The 17,445-nt window shown below is 36.0% G+C and overlaps 1 long non-coding RNA gene across 3 annotated transcripts in view; it reads right to left on the bottom strand.

The window, feature by feature from the left end:
• LOC134758036 (uncharacterized) overlaps positions 1-17,445 on the bottom strand; it is an 82,088-nt gene that overhangs the window by 59,160 nt on the left and 5,483 nt on the right. The window lies entirely within an intron of this gene.

Genomic DNA, 17,445 nt, shown 5'->3' with positions numbered 1-17,445 from the left:
AGTTGATCAAAATCCTCTAATATAAGGCTTATTTTATAACAAAATGTTGAATATATCATGGAGTTTATTGAATACTGTAATGAAAGTGAAAAACGGAATGATTTTATGGGTACTCAAAGCACAGTTTCTACTGAATGTATATTGTTTTCACACCATTGTAAAGTCAAAATATCTTAAGTTGAGCCATCATAAATCGGGGACCATCTGTATGTCATTTTTCAGTTGGTACATCTATGTGAAACTATCATTCATGGCAGTCATTAGATCAGCCTATAGACTGCACATAATCTCCAAGTTTCTGTCTACAGATGCCCCTGCAAATGAGCTGACCACCCACCAGGCAAATGTGCCTACTTATCTATTTCTCATATTGGTGACCCAGCCCCTATTTTTCCCTCTAAAATTTTTATCTACCCATATTCATCAATACATGAAAGGGGGTGAGTTTTTTGCATTACTTATTAAAGCTTTGCAGAAGAGGACAGTTGAAATGAGAATTTTTAACTCTCCATAAGGCATTATGGTATGTTATAATATGGATAACTGTTGAGCTGAAAGTATTAGCCTTGGAAGTTCAAACAAATCACATGATTGAGATAACTGCTGAAGTATTATTTAAAGTAACTTCTTATTATTCACAGATTGTGTGGTGACACAGGCCATACGTGTTGCAAGTTGCACGGGTAGTATTTTCTTTTCTTTATTTGACTGCCTCTTCAATTCCCTTTTTGTATACTGTGTTATGAGGTAAAGGAGGCAAGCACACAGAATATATTATTCAAGCAGGGTTTATACAATTTTATTCCATAAAATTACTGAGCATATTAAGATAGCATTGTGAGAAAACCATGTATGTAAACAGAAAACACACACACACACACATTTTTGTAGGAAGGCACAGAAAGTCATGTGACTCCACTCCCAAGTAGGATTTTTTTAAATGATTCTAAGAAGAGGTCTTTATCAACTTCATCAACTTGATCAACTGCCAAAGAGTTCCACAGGGAAGAAACAAATCCCTAATCTAGATGAAGGACAAAGTAGATGTTTTCTGAAGATAAAAATTACCAAAATGAACTTAGGAAGTAGAAGAAAATTGAGATAGACCAATAATTATAGGAGAAACTAAAGAAAAGGATAATCAAAGATTGGCATACACACAGGCACACACACACATACACTAATATCACCCTTACCACTACTCAAAGACTTGTACCAAAATGCTGCTACCAAACTTTCAAGGAACAAATTTCTTTGAGCACCGAGTAAAAGGAAAAAGCAAAGAAACAAAAGAAAGTTTCCCAAGTCATTCTACAAGTCAAGCAGAATAAACCCTGATATCAAAACTAAGAAAAGCATGTCTACATAGGAAAACTGTTAAAATAATATTACATAAAGATATATACAAAATTCCTAAATGAAATAACAGCAAAGCAAATACATTTCTTCCATGTAAAAAGAAGGAAGAGAGAGAAAAGATACACAATTGAGAAGGTTTATAAATTGGTACATGGAAGTCAAGGCTTCAATTTTTTCTATATTATGAGACATCATCAGTCTCTGAGAGGGAAAGTTGGAGGAGATCCAGGGAAATCTGACTTTTGAGGGGAATGGAGACCGTTTGAAATAATAGTGGCAGACAGTGAGAGGGTGACCTCACCAGAGAAACTAGCAGGATTGCCGGGTAGTATTGAGTGTCTTAAAAGGTGGGACATAACTGCCCTATGGCAGGATTTTCTTCAACAGTGCTTGTCTGCTTGGTTACACAGGGAATTGAGAGTTGTGGTTTTGCAGACGGGGCAAAAAAAGAGAGCGTCAAATGAAATAATAACTGTATAAGCTGGAAAAGGAGAGAAGTGAAAAGCAGAGAGGAAATGAAGAAAAAGGTCAAATCCTGCTGTTGGAACAGAATGGTGAGAGTAGCTGATAAGTATGGTAAGTAGTTGATAAGAATAATCAGAGTAGTTGATAAGAAAGGGTATTACACAATCATATTATGGAATACCACATAGAAATTTAAAGAATGAAGTAGATCTACATGCACTAACACGTAAAATTCTCCAAGATAAACTGTTGAATAAAAAACCAAAACAGAAGTTAGCATGTGTGTGTGTGTGCGTGTGTGTGTGTGTGTGTCCCCTACCAAATTATGCAATTAAAAGGAAAAGGGCTTACAATTTTTACTTTCCTATAGTTTGAGATTTTTACACCTACTATGCATTTTAATTTTAAGAATATTTTAAGAAGCTATTTTCATGTTGGAAAAATGGTATTCACAATTCCTTTATATACAGATTCTACTGTTAACATTCTATTTGTTTTTAACCAGTGTTTTTGATGCAAATTTTTTTTCTTACAAAAGGGAATCACATTGTGCATATTGTTTTTAATCAGCTTTTTTAACCATTTCCATGACATTAAACATTTCTCTAGTATCATTTTTAATGGCTGAATAGAGCCTGGTTGTTAAATATTTATGCTTTATCCAGTTCTTGTTTCTACCAAAAACACATAAAAATCTTGTAGCTATAATTTTGCAAACATCTATGACTATTTTCTTAGCATGAATCCCCTAAAGTAAAAATGCTGGTTTAAAGGTTTTATGCAAAATTTGGAGGCATTCAACAGATATGGCCAAACTGCCTTCCAGAAAGATTTTAAAAATTTATGCTTTCAACAACAGCATACAACAGTGGCTCTTTCCGTGCAATTTTGCCAACACTGAGAGTGTGATTTCTTTAAAATGTTGAAAATCTAGTTTCAGTATCAGGTCGCTAAAACTAGATTTATCTTGAAGATAAGCATTTTTAAAATTATAACTCTATATTAAATTATATTTGCAAACTCAAATACTATAGTGATGACCTCAAAGCAGTCAGTTTGATTCTGTGGGATGAAGAAATCAGGGAAATATTTGTGTACCTATTGCAGACGTTTTCCTGAGCTTCTGTTCTTTGCCAAGCAGTTTCACTAAAAGATTGAGGATTAAGTTCTGAAAGTCTCATTCTAGCCTCCAATGAGTATAATTATTAAAATTTAAATGTAGCTTTAAAAACTGCGCATTGGACCTTTGTGCCATTGAAGAAGGTCAAGTTCAAGCCCCTTATTTAAAAAGACATCTCCCTAAGAGATCACAAAAGGAAGCCTATTAACATTACATTTTTCCTTTTTCTTTTCTTCTTGTTCATTTTAAAACACAGCTAATACAGACTGAAAGCTAAAATTGCAGAAAACAGTCCTGGTTTATACTCGGTTGATGCAGCATCAAACTTGAATGTGCTCCCCCTGAACGAACTGGACATGATTATTAGTGGAAATCCTTGTTGAATTATCCATCTAAACAAAGCCTAGCTGTTTTGTTTTCTAAACAGAGCTACTAGAAAGGACCCATGAAATACTGCCATCTTAGGCATTTGGGGAAATTCAAAGTTTGGTATGGCTAAAGTTTGGTTATTAAACATTCTGTTATTCTTGTAAAAGACAGTGGTAAGTTTTCAAATACGAATGCTGTTTGAAATGCTTTAGCACTAAACTTCAAGACTATGAAATGGTCTAATTTTAAAAAAATTATTCTTTTGGAAAGACAAAAGGATATTTGCTTGCTATTGCTGCAGTTATGCTGTATATATGCAAATGAAAAAATAATCTACTGAGAAAAAGATGAAGATGATGGTTGCAAATGGTTTTATTGTGTAAACACAGCCATACTCTTCAAATTAATTATGACAGTGTTAACTTTTATTGTGCATTCTCATGTAAAAATTTCAAAAATACTACAATGCTGAAAAAAGAGTAGCTGAGGGAGATCAAAGAGGATCAAAAACAATTGAAACCTCTGGTGTCTTAGCAGTTATCAAAGAAAATCACATATCTCCCAAGACATTCAATACTTATTTATTTCACTAAAAACACACAGCTGAAGCCAAGAAAAGAAAAATGATACCACAGTAAAACGCTATTTTTGTTCCGTAGTTTCACCCAGGATCTTTTCAAATGTGTAAAGACCTGCTTATCTTATTTAAAAAATTATTACAGAACCCTAAAACTAAACTTTTACTTTTCCTAATTATCTATTTTTTCATTGTTGAGCTCCAATTGTAAAAGGTCCATGTTAGCCACGTCTATTTCATTTTATTTCCAGCACAATTTTTTTGTAATAGCCCTATCAAAATATTAAGTTGTTAGTTTCAGTTGAGTTACCACATAAGAGTGATGCCATGTGATAGAGGAGGTGCTAGACCATATGGAAATTTACTAAAGGGGATGTGCTGAAACCTAGTTACAAATTTCCTGGAAGCCCTCACCCACCTCAAGGGTATAAAAGTGTCAGGTTTGAGAGATGAAAGAGGAATTTCTGAGGAGGACCACTTTGAAAAGAACTGCTCTTGAGTCCAGTTCCCAAGGGGGAGAGGGGACACTGCTACCTCCTGCACTATGAAGTGAGATTCATTTCTTAAAATCCTGTACTTGACATTACAAAATTGCAGTGTAGAACAAAGACTGGTAAACTTCAACTGGAAATGGCCAGAAAGTGCATATTTTAGCCATTGTGCACCACATATTTTCTGTTGGAGCTACTGAACTCTGTTACAGCGTGGAAGCAGCTATAGACAATACATACGTAAGTGGACATGACTGTGTTTCAATAAACTTTATTGGACACTGAGAGGACACCAAAATTTGGATTTCATATAATTTCTAATATGCCATGAAACATTCTTCTTCTCTTTTTTTTTTTTAACCACTTAAAAATGTAAACATCATTCTTAGCTTCTGGACCATACAAAAACAGTCAGTGGACAGGATTTGCTTGGCTTTCATAGTTTCCTAACTCTTGGTGTAGAATAGGGGCGTCCAATATTTTGGCTTCCCTGGGCCACACTGGAAAAAGAATTGCCTTGGGCCACACATAAAATACACTAACACTACCGACAGCTGATGAGCTTTAAAAAAATCGCTAAAAAAACCTCTTAATGTTTTAAGAAACTTTCCAAATTTGTATTCAGCTGCATTTAAAGCTGTCCTGGGCAACATGCAGCCACAGGGCCGTCGGTTGGACAAGCTTGGTGTAGATAGAACACAATTTAGTACTGAGTGGTTCAGATGCAACAATAACAAAGGTGTAAGGAAAAGAGATACATCATTGGGATCCCTTCATAGAGAAGTCAAAACTTAGATTGGATCTGGAAGATAGTAAAATAATTTGGATGAAAGGAAAAAGGGATGTTTCCAGTCATCAATAGCATGATGAGTTGAGTGTGGTATTTAATAAATAGTGAGATTATGCTGAGTACAGCATACAGTCCTTATTATCCACCAGCTATTGGGTATCTGTGTGTGTATATACGCACACTATATTTGTGTGTGTGTGTGTGTGTGTGTGTGTATATATATATATATATATATATACACACACACAACCCTATATATTACAGAACCCTAAAACTAAACTTTTACTTTTCCTACTAATTATCTATTTTTCTCATTGTTGAGCTCCAATTATAAAAGGTCCGTGTTAGCCACGTCTATTTCATTTTATTTCCGGCACAATTTTTTTGTAATAGTCCTATCGAAATATTAAGTTGTTAGTTTCAGTTGAGTTACCACATAAGAGTGATGCCATGTGATAAAGGATTTGCTAGACCATATGGAAATTTACTAAAGGGGATGTGCTGAAACCTATATATATATATATAGGTGTATATATATATAGGTATATGTATATATATAGGTATATATATGTATATGTGTGTATATAGGTGTATATATATAGGTGTGTATATATAGGTGTATATATAGGTGTATATATAGGTGTATATATATAGGTGTATATATAGGTATATATAGGTGTGTATATAGGTATATATATAGGTGTATATATAGGTATATATATAGGTGTATATATAGGTATATATAGGTGTATATATAGGTGTATATATAGGTATATATAGGTATATATATAGGTATATATAAATAGGTATATATATGTGTATATATATACCTGTATATATAGGTGTATATATATGTGTATATATATACCTGTATATATAGGTGTATATATATGTGTATATATATATACACACACAAATATAGTGTACGTATATACACACACACACACATATGTGTGTGACCATAAAGTAGATAAAATGTAAATATTGCTTCTCCATCTCCTATTCTTGTAGAATTGCTTTTAGAAAAACATTGAACCTTCATCTTCTACCCTTCATGAATCAAATTTTCTTCCAAAATTTTCTTCTCTGTACTTCTTTGATCTTTATTCTGGATGATTTCCTCAGATCTGTTTTCTAGTATCTAATTCTTGTTCTTCATTGTGTCTAATCTCGTGTGTAACACTTCCATTGAGGTTTTAATATCAACGGCTTACATGGATTATTTCTAAAATTCCATGTTTTCCAAAATCTTCATTTTCTAGTTTCATAGTCATTTTTTTCTTAAACAAATTAAACATACTTATTTCAAACTATATTTTAGATTTTTTAAATTATCTTTAGTTTTTAGAGTGTTAATTTTCTGGGTTCATTGCTGATGAGGATTTGTTTCTTTGCTTTATAATTTTTGATAGTAAACTGACGTTCAATAGCTTTTTGCCTGAGAGACTCTCTTGCTCAGGCTTATGAAAACATCCCTGCAAAGTGGTTTTGCATTTGTCCCTGCCAAGCTCATAGAAGTGTTACCCATTTCATAACCATTTCTGCGTTCATTTATTAGCTTCTGTGCCATATAGATAGTATGAATTTGCATCTCACAACTACAAAGAGTGCAGGTTTGAGTTTGATAATTTATGAGTGATTATTTTCCCAATTGTGGCCCCTAGCATAAGGCGCACATCTTTGACACCTCCCCAGCCAATGATCGGTCTTTCCTACACCCTGTGTTTTTGAGGATGCAGGGTCCAGTTCTAGCTCCTTACCTTATCCATGCCTGAAGCTTTCTTTCCTGTCCCAGCAATGGCATTACAACTTCAGTCCTGCCCTCAGGTCCAGGGTTTCTAATGTCTACAGACCATCGCTTTCTGTGCTGGCACCTGGGAATTTTCCCTGTTTGAGTTTACCTATACATTTTAAAAACAATATTTTATCTAGGATTTCTGTACTTGGAGGGCAAAAGGAGACTTGCCATTCACTTCCATCTGAGAAATTATCCAGAAGACCCAGTGGCTTTTATTTTCAAGGTGACAAGATAAACACATGTGAGAGCAAAGGGGGTGAAGATTTTAAATGTGGACAGGAAGAAGGCAAAGATTTTAAAAAGGCAGAAAAATAAGATCCTATCAGAGAAACAGAGGACTGAGAGGTCTCTGTAGGTAGATGTTTTGTATGTTTAACTTTTTATTTTGAAATAATTTTACATTTACAGATTTGTAAAGATAGCACCGAGCTCCCATATACCCATCACTCAGGTTCTTCTAATGTTAGCATCTTACATGACCAGGGTACAATGATCAAAAGTAAGAAATTAACATTGGTACAATATCATTACCTGAATTACAGACTTTATTCAGATTTTGCCAGTTTTCCACTAATGTCTTTTTTCTGTTCCTGGGTCCAATCAGGGATTCCACATTGTATTTAATTCTTCATCACCTTAGTCTCCTCCAATCTGGGACAATTCCTCATTTATCATTGTCTTTCATGACACTCTTGAGAAATACCTGTCAGGTATTTTGTAAAATACTCCTCAATTTGAATTTTTTTGGCAGTAATAGCTATTTATTTATTTATTTATTTTTAGAGGTTTACTTTGTATTTCAAATATTGGGTCTCCTAGTCTGAGTAATTCTTTTTTTTTCTATACTTTTAAGTTTTAGGGTACATGTGCACAACGTGCAGGTTAGTTACATATGTGTACATGTGCCATGTTGGTGTGCTGCACCCATTAACTCGTAATTTAACATTAGATATATCTCCTAATGCTTTCTCATGATCAAATTGAGGCTATGTATTCACAGGAAAGATACCACAGAGGTGAGGTGCTCTCCTCAGTGCATCATATTCGCGGTACCTGTTGTCAGTATGTCTTATTACTGGTGATGTTGACCTTGATCATTTGCCTAATGTGGTGTTTACCATGCTTTTTAATTATTGTAAAGGTTTTTGTTTGTTTTTGTGTTTTTTGTTGTTGTTGTTGTTGTTGTTGTTTGAGACAGAGTCTTGCTCCGTTGCCCAGGCTGGAGTGCAGTGGCACAATCTTGGCTCACTGCAGCCTCTGCCTCCTGGGTTCAAGCAATTCTCCCACCTCAGCCTCCTGAGTAGCTGGGATTACAGGCACCTGCCACTACGCCCAGCTAATTTTTTGTATTTGGAGTAGAGATGGGGTTTCACCATGTTGGCCAAGCTGGTCTTGAACTCCTGACCTGGTGATCCGCCCGCCTCAGCCTCCCAAAGTGCTAGGATTACAGGTGTAAGCCACCGCACCTGGCCCCAAATAGCCATTTTCTCTCAAAACATTGTCCATTAATTTATGCATGCATAGGCAGATCCTCCCTGCAGCAACGTTTCACCAGTGTTCTAGTGTTCTCACAACGATTTTCTATTTCCTCCTTTCCTTTTGCATCTATTATTTGGAATTATTCTGTAAGAAGTTGTCCTTTCTCTACCATTTACTTTTATTCAATCATTTATTTATATCAGTATGGACTAAATTGTGTTTATTTTATTCTGCTTCATAATTCAATATTTTATTTTGTCTGAAATTGGTCTAGCTTTGGCCATTGGTAGCTCTTTTAGGTTGGCTCCTGTGTTCTCTCAATGTGCCCCCCGCCCTTTTCTTGAGTACTTACTTTTTAGTACCATGACATCCTCCAGGCTCATCTTCTTTTATCCCTCCCCAGCCCTAGACAAATCACTTTTCCAAGGAGCTCTGTAATTGTATTAAACCACAGTGGTGGATAGTTTGAACCCTCTCCTTTCATTCAGGGAATGAGAACAGAGTCAGAAGAGCAGCTAAGGAACTTCAGATAAGTCCAACATTCAGAGACTGAGTAGAAAAGAGGTTGGGAGCCAACAAATGAAAAGAGAAGGAACCACGAAAGAAATGGGAGCAAACTTAGAGCATGGTATCAGAGAAGCTGAGAAGACATTCTCAGCTCTAACTTCAGGGTCCCCCATCATTTCCTACCTGATCCCTGCCACCTCTAAAGGGAAAACAGGAATTTTCCAGGCAGATATCCTTACTGTCCTGGCCTAACCACATCTCTAACTCTGCTGGAACTGCAGTAAACATAGCCACAACTAGCAAATTCAGCCCTAAGGACTTTAGACCTTCATCTCACAAGCTGAAATGCTTTTCCCTCCTCTCTCATAACCAAGTATCACTTATCTTTCCAAAGCCAGGCAAGTCACAACTTTTCTTGAAGTTTTTCCCAAACTCTCAGCCTACATTTATCCACTGCTTTTTATAAATATCATGGTTCTTATCTCTTCAGTCATTTTAGTACTTGCATTATATTCTCTAAAAATGTTTTGTTTCATACAATTTATTACCCAACAATACTGTAGTTCCTTTAGGTGAGAGCCTATACTTCATGCTCTCTGGTATGCATAGCAGTTAGTAATATCTAACTAATAATAGACATTTAGTAAATATATGTCAGCTTAACATTTATATCAACAAATCAATCACTATAGATAGTCATCAAAGAAATAGTTGAAAATTGGGAAGATTCCAGGAGCTATCTTATCTATTCAGGAATGTTAAAAACTACTCCTTACGATACAAAGTTGGAATAGCTATCAAATTCCTTTTGGCCTTGGTCACATTACAAGAAAATGTAACTCTGAGCCACAGCAATTCTTATTTCTCATCAGAAAATAATTCATCAGGATATTTATGGCTTATCTATTAATAAAATAAGTCATTATGGTATTTTACACAACCCTTTCTTGCTTTGTTTTAGAACAACTACCTAATTTTCTATTTTCAAAATCAACTACTTATTATGGAATAACTAATATATAAAGTTATTAAATTTTCAAAGGACAAATGGAAGGATATTAATGGAATTCATTTTTTAAAGGTGAATGATTATTTTCCTTATTAAAAACATAATGCTTGTTAGTTGAAGGGTCAAGAATATACATATGAGAAAAAAATGTATTTCATAATCCCACACCCCAAACCAGAGACCATTAACATTTCATTATATAACATACTATAAGTATATATATGGGGGGGGGGTGGTGTATGAGATGATTTTATGCAAATTATTTTGTAATTTACCTTTTTCACTTAATATTTAGTATTTTCTCACATTACTAAATATGTTTCTACATTATCTCTTTGTGGTTGTGAATGGAATGTCAGATTGGATGTATCTTCATTTACTAAACTTCCAATATATGCCATGCTGTAATAAACATTCTTATGCTAAATTGGGAACACAACCATAATTATTTCATTAGCATAAATTTGTAAAAGTAAATCTCTCTGTATGAATAGCTTTATACAGCTTAAGGGTTTTCTTGTTTTGTTTTTTAATGACCAGTGCCCACCTGCCCATCAGAAAGGTTGTGCCAATTTACCATCCCAATCATTAGTAGTTAAAGCAACTTTCAGATACTATATCATTTCATATTTCTAAAAAAACCATGCATCTTTCTGAAGAGTCTCCATAAAGATGATGAAGTAATGCTACATTTTCTTTTATCTACTATGGGAGTGCCCTTTTTCCCTTCAACTTTTATAAATTTTTAAGTATTTTGCTTCCTGATATAAAAAATGCAAAACAACACAAATTATTTAGTATGAGTAGCAAAGAAAGCACAAGATCATCTGAGCAATATAGTCCAAGAGAACATGGCTGCAGCTAAGGAACGGTAATGAAATTGATTAGTCAAGCTGCTATTTATAAATCTCTTGTCAAGAAAAATTATTTTTAAGTAAGTTTTTCTGCTTTCTTTGGTATTATTAGTGTATTTGCATGAAAGATAATATTTTGCACTTTTATTTGAGATTTACCTTTTTTTTATAAAAGAGAATCAGGCTTAGCCAACACTTGCATGTGCACAAACACATCATGGAAAGATAATTGACACATTTAAAGTAAGAAATAATGATGTTTCCCAGTAGAAATGTGATCATTAGTTATTTATTTATACTTATATTCATTTATACACTCACCTTTACACAAAAAATTTTAGACTGCAAATTTATATTTTAAATAACAGAATAACAAAATAATTGGCTAAACTTATTATTTTAAACAAACCAATAATTCCAAGACAAAGAGAAATACAAATATGTCAGTATGATAGCTCTGCTTGAATTTAAAATTTGATTCCATGAATTGTCTGCTCCTATTTGAGCCACAGGTCTTCACTGCTAAGAAACATATCAAACTTACTTAATAAAAAACATTAAAATGACAATTTAATAATTTTCAATTATTAATACTTATTGCAAGAGAAAAATGTACACAAGTACTTAAAAGAAATAAATCGTTAATATATAAACTTTTCCATTTCTCTAGATAAAAGTCGGAAGAGCAGTGTTGGACTAAGATTACTTTTGAACAACTTTTAAAACATTTGATCAGGCTGCAGTTTAAAAAACTAGCCCACTTTCCCCTTCAAAGATCTGAAAGGCAGAGGATAAAATCAACATTTTCCTTTCTACTCACCCAGCATCAATCATGGGTGACAATCTCTACAAGATTGCTTTAAGTTGAGCAATCTTTTAAACTAATATTGTATTCTTAAAGAGAGATGAAGTTGGTATCTAAGAAAAAAAAGAAACACTTTATTGATCCCCAAAGAGGCGTTAAGAAAGCCAAAGATCGCATAAGCGGTCTGTTTGGCAGTGGCAACAGCACAAGGAAAAGCTATTACTAACATGACAGGGCCCACCAGGATGCAGAGATCTGCATATACAATCCCATTTTGCTGTTTGTAATATTACTTATATTTCCTACAAATTGGACAATATACATTTGGTAAGCTAAACAAAGTTGCTTCTAAAACAAAGAAATACTGGGCAAAAGAACTGGTAAGTGATTAGCAAAGTCAGGTCTACTTCCATCAAGCACACACAATATTTATAAGTCATGTACCGTGTGAGATTGCTAGAGTGGCTACAGGACCGCTGAGCAAGACTCATGCTTCTCGAAAAATGCCTCCCAGTTTAAATGCTAAGAGAGTGGCTCTGTAAATGCATGTTACACTTGGAAGCTCCCAATATTGTGGAGTAAAAACATAACACATCTGCATGCAAAATGCTTTATTCTCTCATTGTAATTTTCCAAATTTTAAAATTTTTTTTTTATTGGTATGAGTTGTCTCTATGATACGAGCAAATTACCTGTTTTTCTAGCTTATATTTTTGGAAGAGTGTTTTTTTGGTAGATTAAGAGTATGAATTGAAAAAATGAAATATTATTTTGCAGGAACCATAGTCATTACAAACTTTTAGAGGAAGAAAAAAATTCATGTAAATTGGTACTGTGCAACTCAGTAATTCTGAGAGCTTTAGTTCCTTCTTAGTAGAGAACGAATTTTGTCTGTATGTGAAACGATATGACTAAATACAGTGAGTTACTGAGAACGTAAAATTAAACTCCAAAGGCAGCTTCACTTATATCCAGTGAATGCCTAAGTAGTCCATCTTTTACTGCATCTCATTGTGTGCAATAATGTCATATTTTGATTATTATGTTTCTTCTTTCTTTGTTTTTGTTTCTGGTCTTATAGAAGTATGGTATATCTCCTATGTCTTTTAAATCTCTCACCAGTAAGCACTTTCCTTTTCTGACTGTATAGAGGAGAGAGGAAACACTTTAGAAAGAACCCCAGACTCTTGCTTCTCAAAGACCAGCAGCATGGCATCATCTAGGAACTTTTTATAAAATCAGATTAACGGGCCCCTCCCCAAACATACTGAATCTCAACCTACTTTAAACAAGATCCCCAAGAGATGCAAACACAAACCAAAGTTTAAGAAGCATTGTCTTGAAGCACCTTTACTCCTCTCAGTTCTGGTATTTCCCCACCCCCAACTCCAACTATTCTTCCATTTAGAAAGAGAGACAACTATGTGAACAATGGCCCATTTGCAAATAGACATGAAATAAAGATAATTATATTAATCTACTCTCTGTTTATGACCTCCTTCATCATCTAGAAACATCCACCCTCAGGGTGGGCAGGATTTGAACTATTACAGAAAGACTATAAAGAAAAAGAGAAAGTTAATGCTCAACATATAGCATCCTAAGTGGAATGTTTTATGCTGTGAAAAGATAAAAGATTTTAAAATCCAAGTTGATTAAGAGAAATAATGTTTCTATCATCCCTTCCTTTCCCCCTTTTATTATATCACAAAGCAAGTGAATGTAGGACACAGGGTTTTTCATAGACTAGAGAAGATATCCATTCTATCTATTATGTGGGCCATGTTTTTTTCTTATATTAGTTTTATTTTGAAATAATTTTATGTTTACAGAAAAGTTGTACAGATAGTAGAGTTCCTGTATACCTTTCACCCAGCTTTGCCTAATGTTTGTATTTTCTGTAACCATGCCATCAAGTTAGAGATTAAAAAACTTAACATTAGTACTACACTCAGACTGTATTCTCATATCCCAGCTTTTCTACTGTCCTTTTCTTTTCAGCCCAACTTATGAAACCATATTAAATTTAGTGCGTTAATGTCCTCCAAGTTGTGATTGTTTCTTGTTCTCTCCTCGCCTTTCAGGACCTTAACTGTTCTGAAGAGAACTGGTTAGGTATTTTATAGACTGTCCCCATTTTGAGTTTGTTTAATGTTTTTTCATGATTAGACTATCCTTATAGCTTTGGCGGGAGAAAACAAGAGAGATGATGTTAGGTCATGAATGTTTATCCTTGATGTATAAGAATAAACTCCAGAGGAAATAAAAAGCTTCTACTTCTGGACCCCAGAGATGGCAGGGAGAGAAAAGAGGCAGAAATAGGGCAAGTAAATAAGATGATCTTAGGGTTTTAGTTTTTATTCTCCTCTGCACACACACCTTTTTGGGGTGGACCCTTATGGGAAGGGCAGCTTAGTAACAGCTAGATACGTATAGGGTTATCACAGGTCATTGGGTTAGTGGCTCACTTTCCCAGATGCAGGCTCTGGGTGGTTGCGTGCCGGTAAATGTTTAACAACTGGCTGGGGGGTGGGGAGGTAAGGGAGGGTGGAATGCTGATTTGTAATATTTGCCAATTTCCAAGATATAAATACTCCTATCATGGCTGATTTCAAGCTACCAAAGTGATGTCACTGCATGCAGAGTTGTGAAGAGCTGTGTGGCAGTACACCATTAAATATCATTATGTAGTATTTCCACCATACACATACAATAAGCATAGATAGTACTAAAGTGTAAAACAATAAATAGGAAGTGATGAGTTGAGGGCATTATCTTTATTTTTAATATATTTGATTATAAGTTTATATTGTTTAATTTTCAACAATGGCTGTGTTTAAAAACTGGCTCACAAAATTCCTGAAAATTTAAGAATCAGCTAAGGTATAAGCTGCCTCCAACATTCCACTGCTTCTAGAAGACTGACCATTTGGCTCAGCACCACATTCCATGTGACTCAGGAGGTACAGAGGTGACAGCAGAAAGTGGGTAGATATATCGGACTTAGAAAGCATCTGTCTCATCATGGCCTTTGTGTGGGAAGCAGGATCCACCAGGCTTCTTACTTCCCCACTGAGAGTGTTGGTGGACTGGCAGAGGTCTAGGGGAAAAGAGGCCATGGGGCCTTTTTGATGCTTGGGGAAATGTTCAGAACTACGGCAGTAGCAGTAAGGGCAAGCACACAACATCTCAAAAGATCAGTTGGGTTCTAGTTATATTTCAGTGGTCCCAATTCCAGGGAGAAGATAAATTGAGCCTCTCTATAGTAGAAACTATTGATTATTTAGAGGGTAGTGCATGATCCAAGGGTGTCACAAGATTATAATAAGACCCCACTCATGTACCCAGATCTATGTTGGGAATGAGATGGAAGAGGGAGGTAGAGAATCTAAGAAAGACTGTGCATTTTCCTATAAGAGACCGTGTCATCTATAACAATGTCACTCGAAGTGTGGTCCAAGGGCCAGCACAAGTCCACAAACTGTTCCTGTTCGGGGGTGAGATAAATACAGATGAAAGTTCATGTTTAGAAACTTCTATCATAAATTGACATTGCCATGACATCCTAGTATGTGATTAGTGGGCTGATCTTGTTAAACAGGATATAACCTGTTCAGGTGTGTGGAACTGGCATGGTGAGTTGCTTGCAGCAAAAGCTGAATACTGGTCATGTGAAATAGGACTATGTATTTGGTACATGATTGGAAAAATCAATCAGTTTGAGGAGCATTAATCTAAGATACTTTTTAAATAATCACTTTTGGATATGAAATAAACTCTGAATAGTTTGAATCAGAGGTTCTTAAAGTGTGGCCTGTGGACCAAAATGTCGGCATCACCTGGGAACTCAGAAATGCAAATTCTAGGGCTCCACCTCAGATGTGCTGAATCAGAAACCTTGAGGGCAGACCCAGTAACCTGTGTTTTAACAAGCCCTCCAGGTGACTGATGCATGTTTGCATGTTTGATTTTAAGAACTACTGGCTCCAATGTTGAAAGAGAAAGAAATATGTTCAAGCTAGAGGAGAATGAAACACTATTAATTAAGTGTCAATTATCCCTGCTAGACTGCAGAGCTGAAGCCCATGAAGATCAGACCAGGTAGAAAAAAGAAAGAAAACTATTCTTTGCACACTGTATTTGAATGATATGCAAGTGGATGAGGCCAAGATCTGGAGTTGAACACTTTTAGTGGATGATCATTTTGGATTTTTCTCTACAAGCTTACCGCTACAAGCTTACTACTTGTGGCTCCACATTTCTTTCTTTCCTTTTTTTTTTTTTTTTTGAGACGGAGTTTCACTCTTCTTGCCCAAGCTGGAGTGCAATGGTGTGATCTCGGCTCACCACAACCTCCGCCTCCTGGGTTCAAGCGATTCTCCTGCCTCAGCCTCCCGAGCAGCTGGGATTACAGGCATCCACCACCAGACTAATTTTGTATTTTTAGTAGAGACGGGGTTTCTCCCTGTTGGTTAGGCTGGTCTTGAACTCCTGACCTCAGGTTATCAGCCCTCCTCAGCCTCCCAAAGTACTAGGATTACAGGTGTGAGCCACCACACTTGGCAGGCTCCATATTTCTAAGCATAACCCATTTCCCAGCCCACATCAGCCTAGAAGTGGTAAAAATAGGGTCACAGTACTGGCAACATTAATTTCTCTAGCTTTATTCTTACCATACAATTGTTGGCTTGCTGGCTTTTCTCACTTTCCCTACAAATACTGCTACTATTAATAGTTCAGGAGGTCCCCTCTTGGCTAATTTGTGTCAGCCTCTTTCTCCCTCTCTGCCTGGGTTGCTCTCCATCCCTAGGTTGCGTCCTTCCCAGGCAAGGTTGATCTGGTTTTAGCTTAGTATCTGATCAACCTGGATATTAGCCATATTACAGCCCAGAGGAAATTATTTCTGCCACTTGTGCTCCATTATTTACTGTGGGATGCCACAAGATCTTTTGAGACAAACTCTAATGTGCATACAAATCACTCAGAGCTCTTGTTAATATGCAGATTCTGATTCAGTAGGTCTAGGATGCCTGAGTATCTGCATTTCTAACAAGCTCCCAGGTGAAGCCTATGCTGCTAGTTTCTGGACAGTATTTTGAGAAGCGGAGGTTGACAGCAGTGATTTTTTCTATTTTTATTATGCCTTCTCCCCAGGTCTTGAACACAGGTGAAAGGGCAGAGTCTTAAGGTGACTAATTGTCCCGCTTTGACAAGGATTGTCCTGGAAATCCTATGATGTGGGCTATCCCTCACTCTTGGGCAAACCAGGATGACTGGTCATCCTAGCCATCTGGATTGGTCATGCTAGCAATCTGAACAGCTCACCTCCTGCCTCTCCCCTCCATCTCCTTCCCAACTGACCCATGATATCTCTGTCTTGACTCTTTCCCCTTTAGGATAAATGTTTCCCTGCGGCTCTTCATTTTTCCTCCATGTAGTGTGCTCTCCTTTGGCAAATTTGTATCCACCAGCCCTAAAGACATAGGTGTGTTTGTAGCCAGTGCAGTTGGCTTAGTCCTTGGCATAGGCTTAGCTGACCACTTTAAACCAATTTGGAAGGTTCCATTTAATGTTTCCCCACAGTTGGTCAGGACTAAAGGCTTACTTACTCCTCTCTCTGCAGAAAGGTTGGGGCCATATTTGACAGTCTGCTCTCATTTTTTTTTTTTTCCACATAAACCTTCTCATCCTGCCTGGGCTCTGCAGACCAAGTGGGTTTCCCCAGTGCCTGGGAGCAATGCTTGTTCTGCTTTGCCTCTTAGGTAAGTATGGGGATATTATTCGGAAATAGGAAAAAACAAAATCTTCATTTCTGGAGCTTG

Source organism: Gorilla gorilla, chromosome 2 (genome assembly GCF_029281585.2).
Source record: "Gorilla gorilla gorilla isolate KB3781 chromosome 2, NHGRI_mGorGor1-v2.1_pri, whole genome shotgun sequence".
Classification (NCBI taxonomy): Eukaryota; Metazoa; Chordata; class Mammalia; order Primates; family Hominidae; genus Gorilla; species Gorilla gorilla.
The sequence above is the reverse complement of the archived record's forward strand: the minus strand, read 5'-3'. Positions and strand labels throughout refer to the sequence as shown.